General features: G+C 40.2%; 1 protein-coding gene across 4 annotated transcripts in view; it reads left to right on the top strand.

Moving 5' to 3' along the window:
• The window catches only part of LOC117403497 (LHFPL tetraspan subfamily member 2 protein-like), a 71,519-nt gene that overhangs the window by 14,432 nt on the left and 37,428 nt on the right, over positions 1-19,659 (top strand). For 2 of the 4 annotated variants that reach the window (XR_009308028.1, XM_058994737.1), the window contains exon 2: positions 8,558-8,620. The exons of the other annotated variants lie outside the window; for them this stretch is intronic. The gene's annotated coding sequence lies outside the window, so the exon portion shown is untranslated. The remainder of the gene's footprint in view (positions 1-8,557; positions 8,621-19,659) is intronic. 4 annotated transcript variants of the gene reach the window in all.

Genomic DNA, 19,659 nt, shown 5'->3' with positions numbered 1-19,659 from the left:
TTTTATTAATACAAAGGGGAAGGCCGTTGCAGTGGTGGTGGCTGCCACTAGGGTACCAGCAATAGTAGCCCTAGTGCAGTAGGAAATACACACATGTATACATAATTACAAAAACACAAAACCAAACACAGTGGGTAAAGCAGCTAAAATCAAAAGTTTGCCATTCAGTGACTCAGCGCTGCTCCCACTAAAAGGGAGGTCCTGCTTCAGGAACCTTCTCCCTGTCACAGACTAAATAAACTGGGGGGGAGGAGGATTAAATTCCCTCTGCATTTATCCCTACCCTAGTTGTAACAGTTATCCCGGTCACACACACAGTGATAATCATGGTTGGCCCATCTGGTTCACTCCCTGGCTATGTACACAGGCCTGAATCTTCACCCTGGGACACAGACGCAGACATAGACACGAACAAACCACAAGTAAGAACAAAGGACTGACTTTTCAGACCCTTTTTATAGGCAGGTGACCAGTGTTAGTTGATTATCAGTTATGTAATTGACACCTGGCCACCTGCGCATTCAGTTTCATGTAGGCAAGCAGGGAGGTCTAACCTCCCAGCCCTGCCATCCAGCACACACTTTGTTTTTACAAAGGTTATGCATTTTATTTACAAGTCCAACCAAACTGTATTTCATTTATAAACCCAACACAAATGTATTATTTTACAGGGGCAGCCCTCAGCCACAGGGTGGAGTTTGCTCATGTGGTAAAATTAATAATTGGAGCAGCGCATCTGAAATGTCTCATTTTGTGGGTGCGGTCTTTCTTACAGCACACTCATTGAGAATGCTTGCAGTCTGCCTCGGGACTGCTGCCTTGGAGGTGACCATTACAGTTCATTCTCCATGCACGTCAAACCCCTGGACCCTCATTTTGATGGCTTTATGGTGGTTTTGTGATGTGGACCGCTGTGGACCATTTGTGTTTGCATAATATTCAGAGTGCACCGTTTCAGCAATGCAGGCAATTAACACAATTGGTCTCAAGAGTTGGTCTTAAGATCATACTACTTTGTAAATTTGGCACAACCGTGAATATTGAAGTTTAAACCACACAGTTTAGTTTACTATAGTTGGTTAGTTATTTAATAAATAAATACATTTTTTTTAAAAAAGAACATTGCAGGATTACTGTCTCCCCCCGCTCTTCTTGGTTCAGGAAATCCTGTCGGAATCCTGATGAAAAGAGAGTTTTAAGTTGTCTAGGGATCATACAAGAAACCCTGACATGTTTCCTTGTGTTTACTTCAAGGGCTGCTGTTGTGGAACAGAAATACTGGACAGGCCGTGTCATACTGTAGTAACCAAGCAGAGGAGCTAACATGGGCTGCAGTTTTAGTTACTTTATGCAAAAGAAAAGGGAGCTTTAGCATCTGCAGCAAATTTCACGAAGATTCAAATGAAATTCACTATGGACAATGACATTTTTTCATCAACTTGGCAGAAAAGAGGTTTGTTTGAGGTTTTTTTTTTCCCCAAGCAAAGGCATCTGCTTTACGCTACAAGCTGTTACAAACGGACTGCATTCTCTTTAGAATTGATCTATTCTGAAATACATATTATGAGGAGAGGGAGAGTGCAAACAAATGGGATGGTTTTTATAGTCCTTTGTGAGGGACCGTAAGAACACAGGAGCATTATACAAACACACTTCCGATGCTGTGTTCTGTGCTACCATTTTTATATGTTTTATTTGTCCTTTCTTTTTTTCCCAGCTGTATAATTTCACTGACAGAAATACTGTCTCTGTCATAATGTAAATCTAGGGCTGGTCGATCACCCAATGAGAAATCTCGTAAGCGTCGATGGAAAATGAATGCCTAAACTAAGGCTTTTGAATAAATAAACTGAAGTGGTAACCAAGGCCTTTGAAGATTTGTGGCCTCTGTATATACTTTAGACTGGGGAGTGCCTCACCCCAAGAGTGTGAATTGTATATCCCACCCCTGTCATTAGAAACACCAAATTGGGGGAACATTACTTGGCGAGGGAAGAACTTGATGAACAGGATACATTGCAGGTCTTTCTTTGATCCACCCCAGCAATGGCATGGTAGCTAAGATTGATTACCGGTATACACTGGCAACTGCTCTGACGATCCAGCTGTAGTCACTATACATTTCTGCATTTCTTTTTTTTTTTGAGCATTGACAAGGTTTTGCTTTTTGCTTGCGAGTTGTGATTAAAAAGGGGAGGATGAACGCTTTGGAATAACGCATGCGCTGTACTGACTTGGAAACTTCTGCAGTGGAGCTAACATTTATCAGGGAACTGGCAGTCAAATCTTGTGGTTCGTGTGTTAAAACATATACTTAAGATGCAACTGGGCTGGATTGTTTCACTGCTGGAAGAAACAGGACGCATGACTAATATTATAGAGCCCTCTGTGAGCATAGCTGTCTGTCATGTACTACCTGATTTATGAAGAGCTGGCAAGAATAAAAAGGTGCTTTTATTGATTTTAGCTGGACTGGCACAATGAAATATGATAATTGATGGAGAGTGACAGAAAGAGTGACCTCATACTAGGGGGAAAAACCTCAGACTTCATATGGTCTACATATCAAAACTGAGGAATTCTCTTATTGCCTACCCCCCGCCCACCTGAGGGAGCATATGCTGGGCAACAGGAATATAGTGGAGGTGCATGTACAGTGTACAGGCTGCACTTGCATAACTGCTTATGCCAATTGTAGTAAGACTTGATTTGGGCCATCTTTATCACAATCTGGAGCTAGAAATGACACGTGTCTGAGGAACGTTCGTCATGCTTAGATTTTCACATGTATCGAGGGAACTGCAATATTGAAATGAGGAAAGTTGATTTGGACATTCTTCTGCACAAGTTAACGGGAGTATTCTTGCTTCTGTTCATCCACTAACATGTGTACATGTACATCAGTCGTTTGGGTTGTGTGATTACAGCTATGGTAGGGTTGGACTACATGCTACTAACATTTAGAAACGTCTATGCATGTGAGAAAGAACTGGTACAATTTACATACATGTTAATTCACAGCACTCAAAACAAGCCTCTGATATTTTATTCGTTATGTAAGATGATTCCCTAACATTCAAAGGATTTTTCTTTTCAATTTTGCATGCCTTACGTTCTTTAGTTTGTTTTTTATTTTGTGTTTTTTGTGGTCTGTAGGTTAGACTGCCCAGCCCAGTATAAGGAAATTAAATCGAAGGAATCTGGGCAATGTGAGGAATGCTGCTGAGAGAGGCAGAGAAGATTGCTAGTGAGTCGAGGTTATTTATCGGTTTGTATCCAGGGCGTCTTGACTCCAGGGATGTCCCCATTCATTGTAACCTGGCGCTCGCGAGGTCAGTAGTGCGTTCTGTGACGTGAACCTGGGTTGTAAACATACCTTGTAACCTGAGCTTGTGACCGCTATCGTTAGTCTAATTACTCTCAGGCAGGTCTGAGGCAGTCCTAGGCCATGTAAAACTCAGGCTAATACTCCTATTCAGTGAGACTCATTTTTCCACTCCTTTAAAATCAGCCTGTTAGCCAAATTCACTCTCCCATTTAAACTCACTCACTAAAGTGTTTTATTCTTAATGCTTTTTTGAGGTCACAAACTTGATATGCTAACCCCTGGAGTCATGCTAGAATCCAATTCTGTGTACAGAGCTGGTGTTGTGGGCTGCGTCCGCTGTGTTGGATAATATTGCTTAGTTATGTTCTTCTCATAATTCATTGGGATTGGATCCATGTGGCATGTACAATAAATAATAATAATAATAATAATAAAAAAAAACTGTGTGCTTTTAATTTTTCCCTGTGGCTGCTCACTCACGAATGTTATTTCAATGTTTTGAGATGGATAGTCTGCTGGTCAGTTGGTCAGTGGGATCCTAATACTATAAGTAACAGAGCCAGGGATAATGAAGGCACATTCTGAGCCTTTGAAGCACTTCTGGCAAGCCCTTCAAAGCACAGCAGTCTCCAATCAATTGTTCCTGTAACAGAGCCATACATTTAAGCCAGCCACTGTCTATTGAATAATGCCAACATTATTCTTTTTTATTTTGTAAAAATAATTGATCTTGTTTTGGTTGACTTTGTTTGGGTTTCAGGGGGAGTATTTTCTGGCATGTTTTCATAATAGACTATTTCTCTGAGATTGCTCTGTTCTCACATAAACTGTGCAAAATGAACACAGCAGCAAGCCAGACTGGAGTTGAGAGGCTCTGTAACAGGACATGCCAGTCTGGAGTAGAGAGGTTCTGTAACAGGACATGCCAGTCTGTAGTAGAGAGGTTCTCTAACAGGACATGCCAGTCTGGAGTAGAGAGGCTCTGTAACAGGACATGCCAGTCTGGAGTAGAGAGGTTCTCTAACAGGACATGCCAGTCTGGAGTAGAGCGGTTCTGTAACAGGACATGCCAGTCTGGAGTAGAGAGGTTCTGTAACAGGACATGCCAGTCTGGTGTAGAGAGGTTCTGTAACAGGACATGCCAGTCTGGAGTAGAGAGGTTCTGTAACAGGACATGCCAGTCTGGAGTAGAGAGGTTCTGTAACAGGACATGTTCCTGAAGGGTAACGTAGCAGTTAAAAGATTAAATGCCTTTTAATTCTACATGCAGGACAAGCAAGCTAGTTACTGTATGTAAGTATGCTCTTAAAAATGAGAACTCTGAATACAGAATTAAAGTGTGCAATTTTTGTAATTTTATTTATTTTTGTAATTTTATTTCATTCTTCACAACCCCTTCATGCAGAAATGCTTCATGCACTATTTCAATTTCTCCCTTCCGTGTAAAGGCAGCAATGCAGATGCTTGTGATTACTGTCTCTGTTGATGATAGATACCACAGACACAAGTGCTGTACAAAAAAACTGCCATCCATACAAAACCAGTCTTGCACATGTGTTTTAAAATACCGTGCAGTTATACATTGCTTTCCTGTATATGGTAATCCAGCTGTTTACTGGGCTCACAAGATGTGCAGAGGGTGTGTTGATGTGGAATACTGCAGTTGCAGTGGCTGGTGACAGGGAATGTTTGAAGGCGAATGTTTGCCCTGGTCATATGTAATCATTCCTGCGGTGGCTGCAATGTGTATGGAACTTTAATAACCAATCCGAGATGTTCTGTGTTTCTGAACTGAATGGCTGAAATGACCTTTGGCATATAGATTTGTAGTCCTTATGCTGGACTTCTTGTACAGGGAAACCAGGCTACCAACAGAGCTGTTATATTGGCAGATGGCAACTTAACCAAATTTCTGAACACCAGAAAATTACATTTATTCTGTAACTGCTGCTTAAATAGGAAATGGCACAGCAATGGGAATCCCTTTTGTGCAATGAACTTGTATCCATTAGCCTGGAACACAGTACTTGCATGCACACACAATCTCAGTCCGTGTAATACATAAATAATACATATGGACAGCAGTGTCGTGAACCATACACTTCCCTAAGTGGACAAGAACAGTCTTGTCTTTTTCAAGCAACAGCAGATTGAAAAGTATTTAAACAAATTGACCCTTAATGTGATCTTTACAAAAAAAAAAAAAAGAAAAAGGAAAATGCTGAAGAATAGCTTTCTTTGTGGTGAGGGAAACCACAGTGGACATGCCTGCAGCAGAATTCCCAGAGTTCCCCACGCTGGCTTGTTTCGCAGCTGTGAAGCTGCTGCAACCTTTACCACATGCTGGCCCACCCCAGCTTCCTCCGCCTCCTTCTGGGATCCTCCAGCCTGCAGCTCGTTCTGAGCGGCCCTGATTACAATCCCTCAAGCAAGGGGGTGATCGCAGGGTTTGAACCTAGACAGACCTCTCCCTCGAGTCCCAGGGATGAGGAAGGAGGAGTGTACATTGAACCCAGACAGACCTCTCTGTGCAGTCCCAGGGACGAGGAGGGAGGAGTGGATATTGAACCCAGACAGACCTCTCTGTGCAGTCCCAGGGAGGAGGAGTGGATATTGAACCCAGACAGACCTCTCTGTGGAGTCCCAGGGATGAAGAGGGAGGAGTAGATATTGGATGTTCTAGTGTACACAACGTTTTATGTTAGAAATATGCATGACACTCTTTAAATCTAGTGAAAATATACCATACTTTCGGTAGGTGATAACATTTTTAGGTGATTCAATTCCAGTGCAGAAGCTGAGTTCTGTACTGTAGCTACAGTGCTTTACTCTTTAGTGCATATGAGATTTTTACATCACACTATATTGAAGGGTTAGCCTACTAAAGGGAATCCCTGAAAGCCTTTGGAAAAAGTGTTCTTGCAGCCCCTTTCCTGCACCAGTAGCAGACCGCTCTTGCAGTTTCTGTTTAGTTTTAAGATTTCCAGTTCATTTGTGAAATGCACTTGAGCTTGAACTGGTGTTATGATATTTGTTTGATAGATTTATTTTTGCTTTTCTTCATTTATGCGTTTGATCCTGTACAGAACTCGGTGGTTTGTTGACATCTTCAAAGCCTGTTGTGTGTTTAAATGTATGGAATTTATTACATTTTGATTTACATGTAGAAATGAAGCCTGGACTGTCTGAGCAGATAAAGGGCCTGCGATTTCAGTTACTTAAATGTGCAAATGAAAGAAGAAAACTTCAGAACAAAATCCACTAAATCAAGATCTGGAGACTTCTTTTAAAACCTGTTCGAAGGACATGTGTAGGAATGTGATCGAACAAAAAATCATATTATAATAATTTCATAAGACATATGGATATGATCATGAAACAGCAGTATAATGATATTTTCACATGACCTGTGAATAATTGGTCTCCGGAATTTTTCACAATGGCACATTTATTGCTGCAAATCTTAAATGGGTAACATATTTTTTTTACACCACCAAAAGTCCAAGAGTTGTTTCAATTAGTAATATTTATATGTCAGTGCTTGTGAATTGCACAGCATATGAAAGGGATTGGGATGTGCACTGTATGAATCTCCTTGTACAGTAACTGCCTGTTGAATTATTATTTCAAATAATTTGCCATTTTACAGAAACTGTCCCCTGGTATGTAAAATCGCATGCTTTAACCCCTTAAGGTACGACAGGAACTGAGCGGTTGTTCAAACGGTTTCTTCTTAAATGCATTTGAGAATGACTCAAGTATCATGCGGAAGAAACTGACGATTTGGATGACCAGATCCAACCTGTCAGTACATTTCAAACCCTTTTTCATGCACCTCATTGCAATAATAGGCATCATTTTGTTTGTGGGACACACACTGTATGTCCTTTGTGTCTTAAAGGGCTAAGACACAGGAATTTGTTGAGTCCTGAGCTAGGGAAGCCTGCAGCTCCTATGTACTGCTGTTTTATTTTTCAGTGCACTTGGTTGCCCTCTCTCACTCTAACGGTGCATTGATCGAACAGCCCAATTGAAACCCTTTCAGCAGCACTGGGGTCTGAGAGGACAGGAGAGAGGGGGATTATGGTTTGTTTGTGAATTAAGTGTTTGCTGTGGACGGGGGCTCTACAAAGCATTATTCTAAAACACTCAGGAGGCTGCACAGCTATTGATCTCATAAGATAAATATATTCTCATGATGCTGGTTATTATTTTCCAGATGGGGCCTGGTTTTTCTTTGAGGGGGGAGCCACATTTCATATTTTGGCATCTAGCCACCTAAATACTCTTCCAGACCTATACAGTATGAACCCTTTTTATAATAATAAAACTGGAATTCCCTGAGCATTACCTTTCCTGTTATTTTGACACTGCTCTAGTTCATGTTGACCTTTTATTATAATGGCAGACCCCAAATTCACAAATCCCCATTGTTCTCGACTCTTCCTTCTGCCTCCCCCCCGATAGCGAGCCATGGTCGGGATGTTGTGTATCCTCAAGTCTCCGGCTTATTCAGCTGCTGAATGCGATGACCCTTCTGTGTGGTTCTCTTTTTAAATCTTTACTTTGGCCTTCCTGTAGCAGGTCGTCAAGCTTCAGCCAAGATCCCCACAGAGCTAATTGTAATCTAAACCGATCTGATTTACCGCTGGTTTCTTTTCATTTGTAGCCAGATTGTCCCTGCCCTATAAAAAGGTGCTTCCAGAGCTCAGAGTTTCCCTTTTGACCTGAAGGCCTCTCTTTGTCTTAAAGATTTTGCTCCAAGCTAATTACACATCCCAGTGAAGAACAGCTTATGTGGAATTCTGTGTTTGTATTCATGGCCATCGCACAACGAATTGCATACGTCTCTGGGAATATTTGTTTCATAAACGTTAAGCATTGTAGGAACACCGGTTTGGTGTTTTCAGGAATAGTCGTTCAGTAATAACTGGAGTATCGCCAGTCTGAATGGGCAAGTTGACATGAACCGAGAGCGAGTTAGTGGTTCAACAACTGCTGCAATGATCAGCCTCCAATTTCATGCCATGCTTTTCATCCGACAGCACTTGAGTTTGACAGAAACATCTGTTGCCGTGCGTAAGGTGGGGAATGTATTTCCCCTTTCGTGCAACTGCCAAAAATCATAAACTCCAGCCACTACTTAGAGAAAAGTATACAGTGAAATGACGGTGTGGTTTAACAATGTAACTGGGGGTCTGCATTAATGTGTTATCATTGCCTTTGCAGGTGACAGAGAGCTGGTGTGTGGATAGCCTGTCCGGTTGGCCAGTGTGAAGAATTATATAACCGGTAACTACATTTCCACTCATTAATCATTGCCACTTAAACGGCTAGAACTTATTGGGGTTCTCCAAAGAATGAACAGCTAAAAACAAAAGTTAGTTGCATGGCAACCCAATAGTTTAATTGGCTTAATTGTGAATGGAAAAATAAGAGGATATGGTAAGAAAAGAGAAGGGTTTCTTAATGTATAATATATTACTGTAAAAAAAAAAAAAACCGTTACAAAGAAAGTGTATGGCAGGGATGGGTCAGTGTTTGAGGCAGCTTTCTAATGGCAGGGATGGGTCAGTGTTTGAGGCACCTTGCTAATGGCAGGGATGCTGCATCTTCAAAGGCACTGCAGGAATCCTGGCTTGTAATCTGTGTCCTGTTAGAACAGTAATACCTGTAACTGAGCAGGGAACTTGACTGGGGCTGCAGGACACTGCTTCACTCTTCAGTTTGTGTTATCTTGGGACCGACAATGAAATGCAGGACATTTGTTCTCTGCTTAACAAAACATTTCAAATACCAATCAAAAGTAAAAAAAAAAAAAGAGATTTCTTTCATTTTTTAAAAATAATAAAATAACTAATCAGAGTAAAACTGAATTAGTTTTTGAAGTTTGAATTGCTTGAAAGATGCGGCACATGAAAGCAGTGCAAGGAGTCCTGCTGTTTTTGTTGCACACAGTGGGGAGCCCTGCTGCTCAAGGGTGATGATATGCAATAATAGAAGGGGGGGGGGGCTTTGCTACAGCAGCCCCCTGTGTTGCTGTTTTTGTGCAGCTGACGAACCGAAGTCTTAAAATAACAAACAAAAGATGAAAACTAAGAGTTATCGACCATGTTGGAGTCATGAAGTCATGTGTTTAAATTTATTGTATAAACAAGAAAGATCTCTTAAAGACATTTACAATGCACGATAAACTGTACAAGAATCAGAGTATTTATCAAAGAGCTATTCTGTATAACAGCTTACAGTACAGAGCACAATTATTAACAGTAGTAAATAAATGTAGGCTAATACTGGTGCAAAAAGGGTAAAGCTTAAAAATGAGTGGAGTAAGACCTTCAGTCGTCCCAATACTAGAACTCATGTAAAAACTTTTTTTTTTTTTTTAAACTGGGAGCAAAACAAATCTTCACTGCCTCCGATCCTCACCCCCTTGTTACCTTGGACAGGGACGTTTCTAAAAAGACATTTTCACCGCTTTCAGCAACATGTTTTGATTTGCTAATGAGGATGATGTAAGAAGCATGGATGATCTCAGCGCTGCAGGCAATCTAATATTTCCCTGTTGATGGTTATTAAGTGTGACAGGTGGTAGACTGTGCTCCCCAGAGTGTGTTTTAGGCAATATCGCATGATAACAACTGGACCAGTAACATTCAGCTGAAAATGACAGCAAATAAATCAATAGGTCATTTTGAAACACACAAATCAACAGTGTTGCTTGATCTGGCAAACTACCTGTTCATTAATGCAGAGCAATAGCATAAGGATGACATCAGCTTCCTTAGCATAATTATGAAAAATAGTTCCAGCAGGCTATTATAAATCATGTGTAGCAATAATAAAAGGAATTTCCCAGTGCATTCACAAATGTTTCCTTCTTAATCAAAAAGGCCTTCATTCAAGGGCTCACATGCCCTTATACTGTTATTATTATTATTATTATAATGGATTCCATCCATAACTCTGTAATGTAGGAATATTAAAAGAAAATTCTCTGACATTGAGAAAGACTTGTAGTCAAAATATTTCTTTCATTTAGTATTCCTACATATCTCCACCCTTGAGTGTTGTTTTTATAGTTTTGTTTGAAATACAAAGTAAAATTTTAAAAGGCAATTCTTGTTTAAAACAAAAAGAATTCTAAAACCTAGTGCATTTGATTGACCAGTGTAATTCTTTCATGAAGGGCATAGCATTATTTATAAGTAATATAATTCTTCCATTTGAAAAGATATTTAAACTGAGACAATACAAACCGATTACGTGTATATGCATTTGATACTTCCTTAGCTTCAAAACACTCAATCAGAAAATTTGAGGTATCTGTCTACTATACCCAGTTCCTGCTCAGTTTGACCTGGTAAATCTGTTTGGTTAATAGGATTGTTTTATGACATCATTGTCTCGTTTTCCCCTGATTCATTCAGTATATTCCATCCAAATAGTCTTCGCAGTGCTACGTGTCAGACATTTCCAATCACATTACAAATAGCCTACTTTACAGTCCTTAAACCAGACACAACATTAACAATGTATGAAAATGCTCATGTTTCCTGTTGCAGTGAATGCAGCCAAAAAGGATCTACACGGAGATCTAGTAAATTACCCACATAAGTGTACATAAACACTGTCATGTTGTCAGACTGACCTCTGTATGCGCATCAGCAAGTAACACAGTAGCATCAAAGCTTTATAGCGCACTGTAAGCACAGGGCTTGACTGTTCCCTCTCTCTTCTGGTCTTGTAAGATGTACAAGTACAACAGAGCCTGTTATGCCAGTAATATGACTCTGTGACCTTCTTATACTGTGCATGTGTTCCATCTTATCCTTTACACAAATATGAATCAGTATTTTAGACACAGTACATTGCAGAAGTATTGCAGACGGAATCTAATACCGAGTTACTATTGCAGTAATGCTGTCTTTATAAGAGATTGTTTTTATTAAGTAGTAATTGTATAAAGATGGCAGTGGTGCATTTTCATTTTTGTGGTCTGTAAGGAGGAGGGGATAGAAACAGCATGGGGAAGCTCAGATTGGAGGCTATCTAAGGGAAATTGATTCTATGAAAAATGTATTCCATTTCTTCAATGTGTTCTGATTAAATGTGTGCTTGTCCACCCTGTTTTGTTAAAGAAAGGAAGTTTTGGAGCAATGCTAGCAGCTCGGGTTTCAGCGCGTCCCGGAGGGGCTCTGAGGTAATGGCTCGGAGGCAGGCAGGTCTGGAATAGCGGCGCTGCACATTGCTGGAGATGATGCGTCTGGACTTTGCCTTTTAACAACACTGCCAATACTGGGTCCTTGCATTGTCCAAAACAAGACGGATGACGGGCAGGGCTGGATAGCAGATCTAATCATTAATTAGCATCATTCTGCTGGTTCAATTTCATTCTACATGATGAGTAATACCTTCTGGCTTTAATAAAATCCATTTCAAACAATGCATCTCTAAATGAATCCCTGTGCTGGTGCTTTGTTGATTTGCTATTTAGTTTTCTTACTGGATTCTCTGCTGCAGGCCTGGACTCTATGAATCCCAGTGGTTTTCTGTACGATGTGGAATACTGTATACTAAATGGGATCAGTTGCTTCAGGATTCTATTGAGATCAGCTACTGGTATCCTGTGTGTGTGTGTGTGTGTGTGTGTGTGTGTGTGCTTTCTGGTTCCCTTGTTTTTATACTGTGTTGAAGTCACAAAGGATTAGTTTAATTAGGTATTGAATCAGAATTTCTGGCATGTGGAGGAGCCAGTAAGAGGCTATAGCCCATTGGGTGTACAGTAGATACTATATAAGAAGAACAGAAGAAAGGTTACAAACGAGAGGAGGCCATTCGGCCCATCTTGCTCGTTTGGTTGTTAGTAGCTTATTGATCCCAGAATCTCATCAAGCAGCTTCTTGAAGGATCCCAGGGTGTCAGCTTCAACACCATTACTGGGGAGTTGGTTCCAGACTCCCACAATTCTCTGTGTAAAAAAATGCCTCCTATTTTCTGTTCTGAATGCCCCGTTATCTAATCTCCATTTATGACCCTTGGATCTTGTTTCTTTTTTCAGGTCAAAAAAGTCCCCTGGGTGGACATTGTCAATACCTTTTCGAATTTTGGATGCTTGAATCAGATCGTCGCGTAGTCTTCTTTGTTCAAGACTGAATACATTAAATTCTTTAAGTCTGTGTGCGTATGCCATGCCTTTTAAACCCGGGATAATTCTGGTTGCTCTTCTTCGCACTCTTTCTAGAGCAGCAATATCCTTTTTGCAGCGACTTGACCAGAACTGAACACAATATTCTAGATGAGGTCTTACCAATGCATTGTAAAGTTTTAACATTACTTCCCTTTATTTAAATTCAACACTTTCACTATATATCCAAGCATTTTGTTCACTTTTTTTTTTGTTTTGTTCTTCCCCACGTTGTCTAGATGAAGACATTTCTGAGTCAACATAAACTCCTAGATCTTTTTGATAGATTTCTTCTTCAATTTCAGTATCTCCCATAAGGTATTTGTAATGGACATTTTTATTGCCTACGTGCAGTACCTTACACTTTTCTCTATGACATGTAATTTGCCATGTGTCTGCCCAGTTCTGAATGCTGTCTAGATCATTTTGAATGACCTTTGCTGCTGCAACTGTGTTTGCCACTCCTCCTATTTTTGTGTCATCTGCGAATTTAACAAGATTGCTTACTATACCAGAATCTAAGTCATTAATGTAGATTAGGAAGAGCAGAGGACCTAATACTGATCCATGTGGTTACCTCACTCCATTTTGAGGTTTCTCCTCTAATCAGTACTTTCTGTTTTCTACATGTTAACCACTCCCTAATCCATGTGCATGCATTTCCTTGAATCCCTACTGTGTTAATTTTGAGAATTAATCTTTTATGCAGGACTTTCTGGAAATCTAAATAAAGTACGTCATATGCTTTGCAATTATCCATTATCGATGTTGTATCCTCAAAAAATTCAAGCAGGTTAGTTAGACACGATCTCCCTTTACTAAAACCATGCTGACTGTCTCCCAGGATACTGTTTACCATATATGTAATCTTATTATAGTTTTCATAAGTTTACATATAATAGAAGTCAGGCTTATTGGTCTGTAGTTACCTGGTTCGGTTTTGTCTCCCTTTTTGTGGATCGGTATTACGTTTGCAATTCTCCAGTCTGTTGGTACAACCCCTATCTCAAGTGACTATTGCATGATCTTGGTTAGCGGTTTGTAAAGAACTTCTAGATGAGGTCTATGTTAAATAATAAAAGTTCTAGAATAGTTTTCTGTAAAATTATTCTTTGTTGTCCCCCCCCCCCCCCCCCCCCTCCCCCTCCCCACCATAAAGCTGGAATCACTTATTTGTCAGAGTTGGCATACCACTTCAAAACGGGCTTCAGTTTGATTTCCATTCCCCTCCACCAGCTGCGGTGCCGTATGTGAGCTGCTTGTTTATTTAATAATATTTTGTGTCTTTGATGAATGGGAGTGTGGATTGATTCCAGTGAATCTTTCTTTAAATTAATGAATTGGTGGTTACCTATAGTGTCTGTTTTACAATTGAAGTGACCTTTACAGATTAAGAGGCAAACACATCAAGCTAAGTGTTGTCAATATTTATTCAGCTGTAGGCGAGGCATTGTCCGCTTTCTGCTTTATGGAGATCTAAGAAGAAGCCAATGTTGATGATGGATTAGCAGTATAAGTAAATGGCCTTTGTAGCAGGTTTTGGTAGCTCCTTTTTGTGGTATTGCCTTTTAAGCTTGCTTTAAATTAGTAAGAGTGAAGTTACTTCTGAAACATTTCAAAGTTATTTCAGGGGCGGTTGAGACGTATTGGGGCTCGTGATTTACCGGGACGTCCTCCTGCGGCGAATAAAAACCACATACCACGAACGATCGTTCTGTGTCCTCTAGAAATCTTACCTAATATGCATGCACCCAGTGTTTTTACTTTACCCTGTACGGATACATTGCATATCCGCTGCGTACAGTATGTGAACACAGAGAGACTGGAAACACACAAGGCTTTAGAAAAGCAGTGATTGGAGGAGAGTTTCTGTGAGAGAAGGAACTCAGCTCCTCAGCACCCAATCAGTGCCTTTGCATTGCCTCGCGTGTTTCACATATACACACAGTTCCTGCCTGTGACCCATTTAAGCAGCATGTTAGGACAAAGTGGAGGTGTAACATTGAAATATCTAGATTTGAAATAGCATGAATTGACATTTTCATTATTCTCGTGTTGATTTCGAGGGCCCCTGTGCACACCCCTTATTGTTTTTTAGTTTGTTGCTGACACTGCATTGGAGTAGAAGCTTTGTAAATCTAACCCATTTATGTCTAGGTCCTGGGGGTGGAAAAAGCTGTCTTATTGATTCAATTAAAATGCATTTGAAATTGGGAATGTACTCAAATGCCAACACAAATGACTGTAGTGTTTAATAATGTAAAGCCTGTAGGCACTTTTCAAAGGCATTACTGAATGGCTGCTCATTATTAAGTATAATAGGTACCTAATTGAAGCCCATCCATTGCTTACAGATTCAATCTGCATGATATTTTATTTTGAGATCCTGTTCCTAATATCCAAATTTTAACCAAATTCAAAACAGCCTGGAAAGCCACAAGAAAGATGCTTTCAACATGTCAAATCATTACGTGGGAACCAATGCCACTGCACGCTTTCCAGTGCTGGAAGGCAAAGAATGCTGCAGTTTGTGTCCCTCCTCTCTAGCTTGTTCCAGTTGCTTATTCTAAAGCTGTGTCCGAAGGCTTCAATATTCCACACTAAAAGCCTGCAGTGGGGAAGCATTTGGGGAAACTTGTGCTGGCAAACATCCATCAGAAGCTTTCTTTTTAGTTGTGGTTTCTTCATTGCTTAGAGTTAAGGGTAGTGGTGTAGTCCTAAATCTTAAACACCAATTAAAAATATAGATTTTTCTTAAAACTAATTCTATGAATTCATGTTTTTATTTGTACATTGAAATTGAGGCAGAGTTGTAATAGAGTCACAAAAATTGGGACTCGAGTCTTTGACATATAAAGTTTGAGTCGAGTCACAGAGTTTGCTTGGGTTGAATCGAGTCAATTCGAGTCATTAGTTCTCACAGTTCGAGACAGTTTGATTTAATCAGATTCATTTTATTGATTTCTTCATTAGCAATCTACAAGTAAAAAGAAAAGAACATTTCAATTAAAATTACTAACTAGAGATGCACAATAATGTGCTCATACATGCCCCACTGATGTTCACCTATTAAAGGTCCACGGTTTCTGCCTTGTGTTTTGTCTCCATTTCAGTGAATTCATGATTCCTTGGCCTATTTATAAGCAGGTTTTGTTATTGACCATACATAGGCCCTTTTTCCTATGCTCAATTGGTTTGGAGGTACAGTAATGGATACCACAAAACCAAAATAATGCATTTAACCATTTATTACAATTTTACTGATGGTAGCCTGAGTGTTTTTCACCTTTTCTCAACAGTGAAACCGGACACTGGGGTTAAATTGACAGAAGGCTTCTGTTTGTCAGCAGCACCGATCGGTCAGCTCCACTTAATTCATAATCACAAATATTAAAACAGTAAATAAAGAAAAGTTTTAGTTAAATCAAAGTAAAATGAAAGTATGGGAGACCTTTGACTTGGATAATATAGGATTATAGGACAGTGAAAATCTGTGTGGCTGAAAGCTGAGTGTTGATATAACCCACACACAGACATTCACTGTCCTATAACTCTGTTCTATATAGAGTTATTATTAATACACCAGTTACAAATCCAGCTATATTTGTTTTCTAATTAACCTTTGGCTGAAATATGCGGCTGATTGTGATGTCACTGTTTTGACTGGACTTTGCAGTTGAATGGAATTCCCGAGAGGTGCCTCAGGAATGATTTTTCAAAGCGTTGACAATGCTGTTCTAGAGAATACAGGCCAGTTAAAAATGTAAGTGGCATGACTGATGTCATGAGTAGGGATTCTCCGTGATGTGTCGTGGAGTACAGAAGTGAAACGTGCGCTCCGATTGGCTGAAAGATCGTGAGCAGTCTATAATGACCATTCCGTTCCAAAAGCCTTTGGTTTATGCTAGCTTTAATACTAGTGTTTGTGTGTGTGTGTGTGTCTCTCTTTCTCTGCCAAAATTAAAAGCAATGCAGCTGCAAAACTATATTTTTATTATTATTCATTAATAAAGTGTATAAAACGATAAATACAGTGGGGACCATGTTAACTGATTTCATTAAGATTAAGGGCTATCGCTCTCGAAATCAAATGATTTCTTCTGGAAAAATATGTTCAGTTGAGAAACAAAGGAAATCCGGTACTCTCGGGGTTAAATACTTATTCCGTATCTGACTGCATTTTTCCAGTTCAGGCTGAATATTTTTCCTCCTGGAGTTTGGAATCTGTTCAAGTCACTTTCTGGAGATGTAAGACAAGCAATGTAAATAGGTTCTTCTAGCCAGCCATGCCAAGAAAGCATTTTATTTTAATATAAACATTTAATAACATTGAATCCCCCCAAAAAATTGTTTTGGCTCTTCCCTCTGCAAGCTGATACAGGATATCTGTAGCTGTAGGTGTAGGTTATTTGAAACGATGCGTTACTGAACTGATTAGCTTGAGATCTGTCAGTTCCCATTGAAGCCTACAGGACCTGTCCAATCTTGGACTGAAAAAGGAGAACAAAACCATGAACTAGAGCATGAAGCCTGCATGCTGTCCTTTTGAAAACAGAGCTGTAGGTTAATTGTAATTGTAATTTCTTTCTGCATTCTTAGATCTGTTTTTCTAACTGTCCGTATTAAACACTCCGTCAAAGTTTCATAAGACCATAAAAATGCATGCATAAATAATAACAACAACAAAATGCTAAGAAAACTATTTTGCATAACTCCAGTATGAGTGCTTGCTCTGGAGGTGAATTGAATTGATTTCTGTGGTGTTCTGACTGCTTGCTGCTGCCCTGAGACTCTGTTCCATGACACTGATTGACAGCTCTTCCACTGGAATGAAGACAGCGGCTGACTGATTTTGTGTCTGTCCGTCATTTTTAGGAAGTCCTGTCAACGGGAAACCGAGGTGTAAACAGAAGGCTACAATGACACATTGAGCCTGTTGTTGGTAAACAGTAAAAGCATCACCCATAACCTCAAACACTCCAATTCAGAAAAAATAACTATTCTAATAGACAAGCTTTAACCCCTCCATGCATGGAATATTGACAATCGCTGATAAAAAGTAGTTTTAGACACATAATAAATATATTTCATTTATTGTTTTTTCAATATTTTATTTTTTCAGTGTATATGGGGGGAAAAATGGCATCCTCGTATGTTTTTTGTTTTTATCGGTCCACTATTTTAAATTAATTGCGTGTGTGGCCTATTAAAGTAATCGATTCAATTAGACAATCACTAATTTGCCTATTTTGACAATTCTCCAAGCTTTTCAGTTACAGTGGTTTGATTTCATATGCACAAGTCAACAGAACAGAAGCAATGGGGTGTTCTAATACATGTGCACACTGCTGTATATGAAAATGTATTTGCTAGAACAGTTAACGTGTGAATATGTTCCCCTTGCATTGTGCGCTAATTTAAGGAATGCCTCTCCTTTTAAAACATCCACTAGAAATCTTGTGACACCCAGACTGATCCCAGCTGCGACCCTTTCTCTTCTAGGTGCCTCCTCCTCCCAGCCCTTGAGGAAGGTGTCTGTAATCCTGTTTGTCACCCTGAGTTGAATGAGGTGTCTTTGGTTCCCATAGCTTCACTTTCTAATATGATAGACCATTGTTAACCCATTAAGTACCAAATACATTTTTCTTTGAAAAAAATCTCAACACAAACTGTATTTATGTAATTTGATCCATTACATTTAGACTTGACAATTGTGGTTAACAAAAGCAAGTTTATCATAACAACGTAGTTAAAGAGAAAATTAACATAACTGGTAGATGCCAGTTAAAAATGCTTCAAAAGATTGCGCAGTAGCCCGTCTTCAAATTAGGATAGTGGCACTGCTGTGTTAAAGTGACAGTGTTGGGGGCAGCATCACTGTGTCCAATTTAAAATGAACAAGGTTGGGTTGTATCCCGCAGTGTAAGAAGGAAAGAATAGGAAAGCAGGTTTTCTGAAGTGAAGCTCCGGAACAGCCCTTCAGTATTCCATGGAAGTAAGAAGGTAGTAAACAGTTTAAATACACAGATAAAACCCTGGTGTCCTTGTGCCACAAAATACTAACAAAACACTTTGCAGCCCTCTTACAAACAGAGAGTGAATGTGGTAATTAACCACATTTCACAGCGATTTATCTGTGGTGTACAGCATTCCCACATCCATTCTCACCATAGCATCTCTTCCACGCTGCTTCAAGTCCTGCATTGACAGTAGGCGTGCATGACGGGCTGTAGGGCACTGGGCCGAGTCCCGGCTCTGACACCCGCTCCACAGCATCCATTGTGGGAGTTGGGGATGGTTGTGATCATTCCCGTAGCTGAGGGAATCGGTTTTGATTTAGCACTCATTCACACAGCTGCTAATTGGATTTCAAGGCGGGTCACTGACTCTGATACAGCTCATCTGCTCGGATGAGTGGCCGGCCGTGGGTAAGTGAATCTCTTTTGGCTCTCCCCATTGCTCAGCGAGGTTAATTGACAGACTGTGCCTTGTTTGAGATCTGATTAACAGATGTGCAGAGGGGGAGGGAGATGCCCAGCTACACCTCCCCAGCACATGGAGTGGTAATGCGAGAGGAAAGGAGCCTGATTGATAGAGGGAGAGGGAGAGGGAGAGGGAGAGCTGGGATATTCTGCTCGGTGGTGGGCGAGTGCATGTGGAAGTAGTTATACAGTCACCGCTGGAGAGGAGAGCATGACTCTGCATACAGTAGAGAGACTGGGGGCACCACTGCTCTCTCTTCACAGTTCCAGAGACTCACTTAGAATTAGTGTGAAACAAGTCTAGATATTTTTTATAATCAACCTCTGTACGTTTTCAGCAATGCGAAAGCCCTTTGTAACTCTTTATAACCCTCTAGCACTGTATATTGTATATTGCAAGCCAGCATTAGAAATCCTGTGATGCTTTGGTGCTTATGTAACATGTTGTGTGATCCACTGCCGTCACTGATTTTAAACCCTGTTAGTGAAGTCAGGCTAAAAGCTCTATACCCACACATGCACACAAGCCTGGCTCTCTTGCAAAGCGGTTAAGACGTTTGCTTGCGGTGTGCGTGGTCACCGGCCAGCCTCCGCCCTGTTCTACAGAGATTTTTATTTTTATTTTATTTTCTGGTTTATTCAAGTACAAGTGAGTAAAAGTA

Source organism: Acipenser ruthenus, chromosome 1 (genome assembly GCF_902713425.1).
Source record: "Acipenser ruthenus chromosome 1, fAciRut3.2 maternal haplotype, whole genome shotgun sequence".
Classification (NCBI taxonomy): Eukaryota; Metazoa; Chordata; class Actinopteri; order Acipenseriformes; family Acipenseridae; genus Acipenser; species Acipenser ruthenus.
This window is presented reverse-complemented; position numbering and strand designations above follow the sequence as displayed.